Source organism: Procambarus clarkii, chromosome 71, assembly GCF_040958095.1.
Source record: "Procambarus clarkii isolate CNS0578487 chromosome 71, FALCON_Pclarkii_2.0, whole genome shotgun sequence".
Taxonomy (NCBI): domain Eukaryota; kingdom Metazoa; phylum Arthropoda; class Malacostraca; order Decapoda; family Cambaridae; genus Procambarus; species Procambarus clarkii.
Window position 1 is genome coordinate 19963957 of NC_091220.1, and position 7500 is coordinate 19971456.

At 48.6% G+C, this 7500-nt stretch overlaps 1 protein-coding gene across 2 annotated transcripts in view; it reads left to right on the plus strand.

Annotated features, from left to right (window-relative positions):
- Nucleotides 1–7500, plus strand: part of NetA (Netrin-A) — a 425804-nt gene that overhangs the window by 205091 nt on the left and 213213 nt on the right. The gene's annotated exons all lie outside the window — the stretch shown is intronic.

Here is a 7500-nt window from a genome sequence, read left to right on the forward strand (position 1 = left end):
CTCTCTCTCCTCTCTCTCTCTCTCTCTCTCTCTCTCTCTCTCTCTCTCTCTCTCTCTCTCTCTCTCTCTCTCTCTCTCTCTCTCTCTCTCTCTCTCTCTCTGTCTCTCTCTCTCTCTCTCTCTCTCTCTCTCTCTCTCTCTCTCTCTCTCTCTCTCTCTCTCTCTCTCTCTCTCTCTCTCTCTCTCTCTCTCTCTCTCTCTCTCTCTCTCTCTCTGTCTCTCTCTCTCTCTCTCTCTCTCTCTCTCTCTCTCTCTCTCTCTCTCTCTCTCTCTCTCTCTCTCTCTCTCTCTCTCTCTCTCTCTCTCTCTCTCTCTCTCTCTCTCTCTCTCTCTCTCTCTCCCCCCCCCTCTCTCTCTTCTCTCTCTCTCTCTCTCTCTCTCTCTCTCTCTCTCTCTCTCTCTCTCTCTCTCTCTCTCTCTCTCTCTCTCTCTCTCTCTCTGTCTCTCTCTCTCTCTCTGTCTCTCTCTCTCTCTCTCTCTCTCTCTCTCTCTCTCTCTCTCTCTCTCTCTCTCTGTCTCTCTCTCTCTCTCTCTCTCTCTCTCTCTCTCTCTCTCTCTCTCTCTCTCTCTCTCTCTCTCTCTCTCTCTCTCTCTCTCTCTCTCTCTCTCTCTCTCTCTCTCTCTCTCTCTCTCTCTCTCTCTCTCTCTCTCTCTCTCTCTCTCTCTCTCTCTCTCTCTCTCTCTCTCTCTCTCTCTCTCTCTCTCTCTCTCTCTCTCTCTCTCTCTCTCTCTCTCTCTCTCTCTCTCTCTCTCTCTCTCTGTCTCTCTCTCTCTCTCTCTCTCTCTGTCTCTCTCTGTCTCTGTCTCTCTCTGTCTCTCTCTCTCTCTCTCTCTCTCTCTCTCTCTCTCTCTCTCTCTCTCTCTCTCTCTGTCTCTCTCTCTCTCTCTCCCTCTCTCTCCCTCTCTCCCTCCCCCCCCCCTCTCCCTCTTTCAACTGAGGTCTCATAAATCATCATCAGCAGCTGTAGCAATAGACGATCATTCATCATATGTCTCACGCGTCCATAGCATCTCAATAGATTTTCACCCTTGTGTGTTGCGTCTTAAGGAATCCGTCTGTCACTGTGTAGCACTGTCTTGAGTCTGGGAGCCTATGTTTACAGTCTGGGGGAATGTTTGGGTTGATATCTGTGTGGTTATCTTGAGGTTATCTTGAGATGATTTCGGGGCTTAGTGTCCCCGCGGCCCGGTCCTCGAACAGGCCTCCACCCCCAGGAAGCAGCCCGTGACAGCTGACTAACTCCCAGGTACCTATTTCCAGGGAACCAGCGGCTCCCTGGAAGGTATGGTGATGTGTTGGAGAACTCACCATAGAGCGGCAGCACCGTCACTATCACCACCGGTAATCATCACCATCACGTCATTATCACACCATCGAGGCGTCACTATACATTTTCACCATTAACGTCGTTCTTGTTACGTAAGACATGGTTCCTGTTGTTTAAAATTGGCTACCTGGAACAAAAAGTTTCAAGTAGCACGGGCTATGGTGAGCCCCTAGTGGACTGTGTTCCCTTTCACCACCACCACTATACGTTTTTCTCATCAATACCACCACCACAACCATCACATCTCTACCCCTCACGCTTCTAATCACCCACCACCTCCCTACAACCACTATTCCCCTCCTGAACCCCACCCCAATCACCCCCCCTCCCCCCCTCACACCTCGACAAGACCAATCTAGCCATATATCCCCCTCTGATCCCCCCGCCTCATAACTCCCACTTTGGGCGAGCCTTATACCCTCATAAATTGATTTAAACATTCAATAACGTCCATTAATTCGGACAACATAAGCCTTCCTGCGTCTCCTGTGTGTTACGAGCGATGGTCTCGCTTCATGCAGGTCGGCGTTCAATCCCCCGACCGTCCACAAGTGGTTGGGGCACTATTCCTTCCCTTATCCGTCCCATCTCAAATCCTTATATCCTGACCCCTTACCTGTGCTATATAGTTGTAATGGCTTGGCGCTTTACCCCTGATAGGTCCCGTTTTATTCTCCTACACTTCTATTCTCGTTCGCTTCCTTATTCCTCCATTCTGATTTTCTGCGTCTGTCGCTTTCTCAAAGTTATCCTTGAGATTTCTGTCTCTTAATTATTTTAATTTGTGCAATTCTCCCTAATGTGTAATTAAGTTATTCTTAATTAAGTTCCGTATTCTCAAAGTTGCTTCATAGTTCCGTATTCTTAAAGTTGCTTCATAGTTCCGTATTCTCAAAGTTGCTTCACAGTTCCGTATTCTCAAAGTTCCTTCACAGTTCCGTATTCTCAAAGTTGCTTCACAGTTCCGTATTCTCAAAGTTGCTTCACAGTTCCGTATTCTCAAAGTTGCTTCACAGTTCCGTATTCTCAAAGTTCCTTCACAGTTCCGTATTCTCAAAGTTGCTTCACAGTTCCGTATTCTCAAAGTTGCTTCACAGTTCCGTATTCTCAAAGTTGCTTCACAGTTCCGTATTCTCAAAGTTGCTTCACAGTTCCGTATTCTCAAAGTTGCTTCACAGTTCCGTATTCTCAAAGTATCTTTGCGTGTTCTTTTCTACTTGGTGTAAGAAGCATGAAATTAAACTAAGCTTTGTGAAGGCCTCTGCTTTAGCGGCCACCCCACACTGCTGGAGGAGCTTAGATAAGACGTACGTACACATACACACACACACACACACACACACACACACACACACACACACACACACACACACACACACACACACACACACACACACACACACACACAATGTGATGGAATGCATTAGGCAGTGATGTGGTGGAGGCTGACTCCATACATAGTTTCAAGTGTAGATATGATAGAGCCCAATAGGCTCAGGAATCTGTACACCAGTTGATTGACAGTTGAGAGGCGGGACCAAAGAGCCAGAGCTCAACCCCCGCAAGCACAACTAGGTGAGTACAACTAGGTGAGTACACACATACAAAGGTGAAAATGTATGAGGGACAAGGATCATCTCTGAGAGAGAGAGAGAGAGAGAGAGAGAGAGAGAGAGAGAGAGAGAGAGAGAGAGAGAGAGAGAGAGAGAGAGAGAGAGAGAGAGAGAGAGAGTGAGAGAGAGAATAAAAGACAGAACCACTTGCTCTAGAAGGTTACCACTGTCTTGTCTCACTCAAACAACCGGACACAACTGTCACCTGTCTCTTTGATCTATGATAACCAGCTTCCAGTTATTTGTCGACGTGATGGTGTCGATGGTGTCGACAATAGGCTTAATATCGACGGTAATGATAGTGAGTATTGATGGTGATAGCACCCATGATGGTGGTTACAAAGTCACAATAGATGGCAGAAGTGTTCACAATGACGAGAAAGATATATAATAATATATACATGGAAGAAGCTGGATGGCCAGGTCCCATATTTGCAAAGCAGAATAACAACATACTGGAGCGAAAGATACGGCAGGAAATGCAGAATAGAACCAGTGAGAAGTAGAGGTGCCATAGCCACAATCAGAGAACACTGAACATCAGAGGTCCACAGCTGTTCAACACCCTCCCAGCAAGCACAAGAAATATTGCCGGACCGAAGGTGGATGTCTTCAAGAATCATTTAGACAAGTTCTTGCAAGAAGTGCCGGACCAAGCGGGCTGTTAGTGGATGTATGGGCGTGCGGGCCGCTCCAAGCAACAGCCTGTTGGACCAAGTTATCACAAGTCGAGCCTGGCCTCGGGCCGGGCTCGGGGAGTAGAAGAACGTCCGGGACCCTCCCCAGGTATGTATGATCCAGGTATGCTTCAGGTATGCTCCAGATATGCTCCAGGTATGGGGTGCTGAGAGATTAGACTCGAAGACAGACTACGGAACTCTGACGTTAAGACACCAGCAGCTATGGAGGCAGCGGTAGATGAGCAGATTGTGTCACCGCTGGGTATATTGGTGATGGTGAGGTGTGTGGTGGTGATGGTGGGGTCTGTGGTGGTGATGGTGAGGTGTGTGATGATGATGATGATGAGGTCTGTGGTGGTAATAGTGGTTGTCTGCGATGGTGACGGTTCAGGTGGTAATAGTCCCATAACGCCGATGATAGTGAAAGTGAACACGACACAGAGATTGTGAAGACAATGATATGTTCCAGGCGACGAGGGACTCTCCTGACGGATCTTTGTCATGCAAATATTGATTAATGACCCGCCGGAGGGTGCTGCTCCCGCCGGTGAACCCGCGCTTGAACCAACATACTCAAGAATCTTCGCATCGTCGCCACCAGACAGCGAGAGACTCCCGGGAAAGCAGCGCCTCTAGGGGGTCGTGTAACTTGTATAAACTCCTGCTGCTGACTAACGACATCGTTTTCTAACTTGCGAAGTCTCCTTCCGAAGTCGAGACGACTTTGTGTATGTGTGCAATTACTCCCTGATACGCGTTGGGTCGTTCTCATTTACACAGATTTATCTGTCTGTCTGTGGAACACGCAAGGGTTAATGGACATATTAGTGGTGCTTCTCCCGTTTCTTTCTTTCTCTCTCTCTCTCTCTCTCTCTCTCTCTCTCTCTCTCTCTCTCTCTCTTTTTTTTTCACATTCCTACGGGCCAAACCAGGGGAATCAAACTGTTTTACGGACCGGATCTGATCGTATTCTGGAGAGGCGGATTGACAGTCTTTGCAACCAACTCCTCCTCTCTGCAATGAGACACTGAAAAAACCACCTGTGAGCCATCATTCTTAGAACCTTGCCACAGCATGCTAATGGTCAAGCCATTAAGCAATAACAACCACCCCTCCCTCCCTTTTCCCCTCGAATTCAATCCAACTTTCCCTCCAACCCGTAACTTCAAGTTCCCCCCCTCCCCTCCCCTCTGTCACTAGTAAACTTTAAGTTCCCTGCCTCTCACCCGTAACTTTAAGTCCTCCTGCCTCTGCTGGCCTGACACTTTGAGTCTTCAGAGGGATCTTTGATGGGTAAACATTAGGGGGAAAATGTTTAGGTATTTACCTTCCGCTTGTTGCCTTGTTATACAAAGTTGGGGAAGGTCCCTGGCGGAGGGGGAGGGGGCACGACTACACCCCTATACTCTATACAACATACACCCTGTATACAATACACAATATATTAACGTGGATTATGAGGAGCATACACACACATCCTCACTATATCCTCTCACAGTTGGGTTTATCGTGTTCGCGCGCACTCGCTTGCACGCACGTAGGCACACACACACACACACACACACACACACACACACACACACACACACACACACACACACACACACACACACACACACACACTCGGCCAAGTGACTGAGGGGATCCACTTCACTCAGCTGGCCACAAACAGCTGGCCACCAACACCACCTGGCCACAAACAGCTGGCCACAAACAGCTGGCCAGCAGCACCACCTGGCCACAAACAGCTGGCCACCAGCACCACCTGGCCACAAACAGCTGGCCAGCAGCACCACCTGGCCACAAACAGCTGGCCAGCAGCACCACCTGACCACAAACAGCTGGCCAGCAGCACCACCTGGCCACAAACAGCTGGCCAGCAGCACCACCTGGCCATAAAGCAAGTGCCTCCCTCCCCAACTATGGTCCAGTTCACACGAAACTTTGCACAATAAATATTTTTGCTTTCATAGCTTGAAACTCCCTAAGTCCATCAGGGAGAAGGAAGACTCAAAAAGGGAAGGGAAAAGCGTGGATAAAAGAAAGGGTAAGGGAGGACACAAGGGAAAAGGAGACTTGGGAAAGGGGGTGGAAAGGGAGGAATTCTTGCATTCTGTCATCTGATGCTTCCGTGTTATTTCGATTCAAGTCTTCCTTTCAGTATAAATATATGAGTGTGTAAATACGAGGCCCGGGGGTCGAGGACCCCCTTACCTCACAAAGGGAGATGAAGATCTCCTGAGAGCATCCTCCTGGGAGAGAGGGTGGGGAGGGGGTGGGGAGGCACCTTCCCTACTTTCTCCCCCAACCTACTACCTATTTTACCCTTTTATTTACCCCCCCCCCCACTCCCCTTTCAATTTGAGCAACTCCCTCACCATTTCCAATCAACTACTCTTCCTCTCTCCACCTTACTCACCTCTTCCTTAGCCTCTCGCCTTCTCCTCATTCTTTAGCTTCCTCGCTTCTTCCTTCTCAACCCCCCCCCCCCACCTTCCCCCTAAACCCCATTCCCCCCCTCCCTCCCAGCCTCAGATCTTGCCAAAACTTGTAGTCAGAGTCAAGCAAATCATTTTCCTTCCACAAATAGAGCGACTGGAAGGTCCAAAATAGAGCGACTGGAAGGTCCAAAATAGAGCGACTGGAAGGTCCTAAATAGAGCGACTGGAAGGTCCTAAATAGAGCGACTGGAAGGGTCAAAATAGAGCGACTGGAAGGGTCAAAATAGAGCGACTGGAAGGGTCAAAATAGAGCGACTGGAAGGTCCAGCAATAAACTGTGCTCTGGGAACTGCTCAATTAGTCGGGCCGCTTGTACTGGATATCAAACAGTGGCCTTGGTAGAGATAGATGGTAGAGGGTCATTCCAGTGGAGGGGGGGGGGGGGAGGGGGGGAAGGGTCGTTCCAGTGGAGGGGGGGAAGGGTCGTTCCAGTGATGGGGGGGGGGGAGTTTCGTGTCAGAGGGCCGGTCATTGGAGGTGAAAAAGGTCGTTCTTTAGGTATCACATAAGCGCACACAGATATCACGATATCGATACGATGTCGTCGTTGATATCGATATCACGTTGATATCATGCCAGACCTGTCCCCTGAAGCCCATATCAAGAGGATAACATCGGCGGGATATGCCAGGTTGGCTAACATAAGAACGGCCAATAGAAACTTGTGTAAAGAATCTTTCAGAACTTTGTATACCACGTATGTCAGACCAATCCTGGAGTATGCGGCTCCAGCATGGAGTCCATATCTAGTCAAGCATAAGACTAAACTGGAGAAGGTTCAAAGGTTTGCCACCAGACTAGTACCCGAACTGAGGGGTATGAGCTACGAGGAGAGACTACGGGAATTAAACCTCACGTCGTTGGAAAACAGAAGAGTTAGGGGGAACATGATCATCACATACAAGATTCTCAAAGGAATTGATAGGGTAGATTAAGACATTATTTAACACAAGGGGCACACGCACTAGGAGACACAGGTGGAAATTGAGTGCCCAAATGAGCCATAGAGACGTTAGAAAGTATTTTTTTAGTGTCAGAGTAGTAGACAAATGGAATGCATTAGGCAGTGATGTGGTGGAGGCTGACTCCATACACAATTTCAAATGTAGATATGATAGAGCCCAGTAGGCTCAGAAACCTGTACACCAGTTGATTGACAGTTGAGAGGCGGGCCGAAAGAGCAGAGCTCAACCCCCGCAAGCACAACTAGGTGAATACACACACACACACACACACACACACACACACACACACACACACACACACACACACACACACACACACACACACACACGTAAATTCATACTTTTAAAACTAGGTATGATAGGGAAATGGGACAGGAGTCATTGCTGTAAACAACCGATAGCTGGAAAGGCGG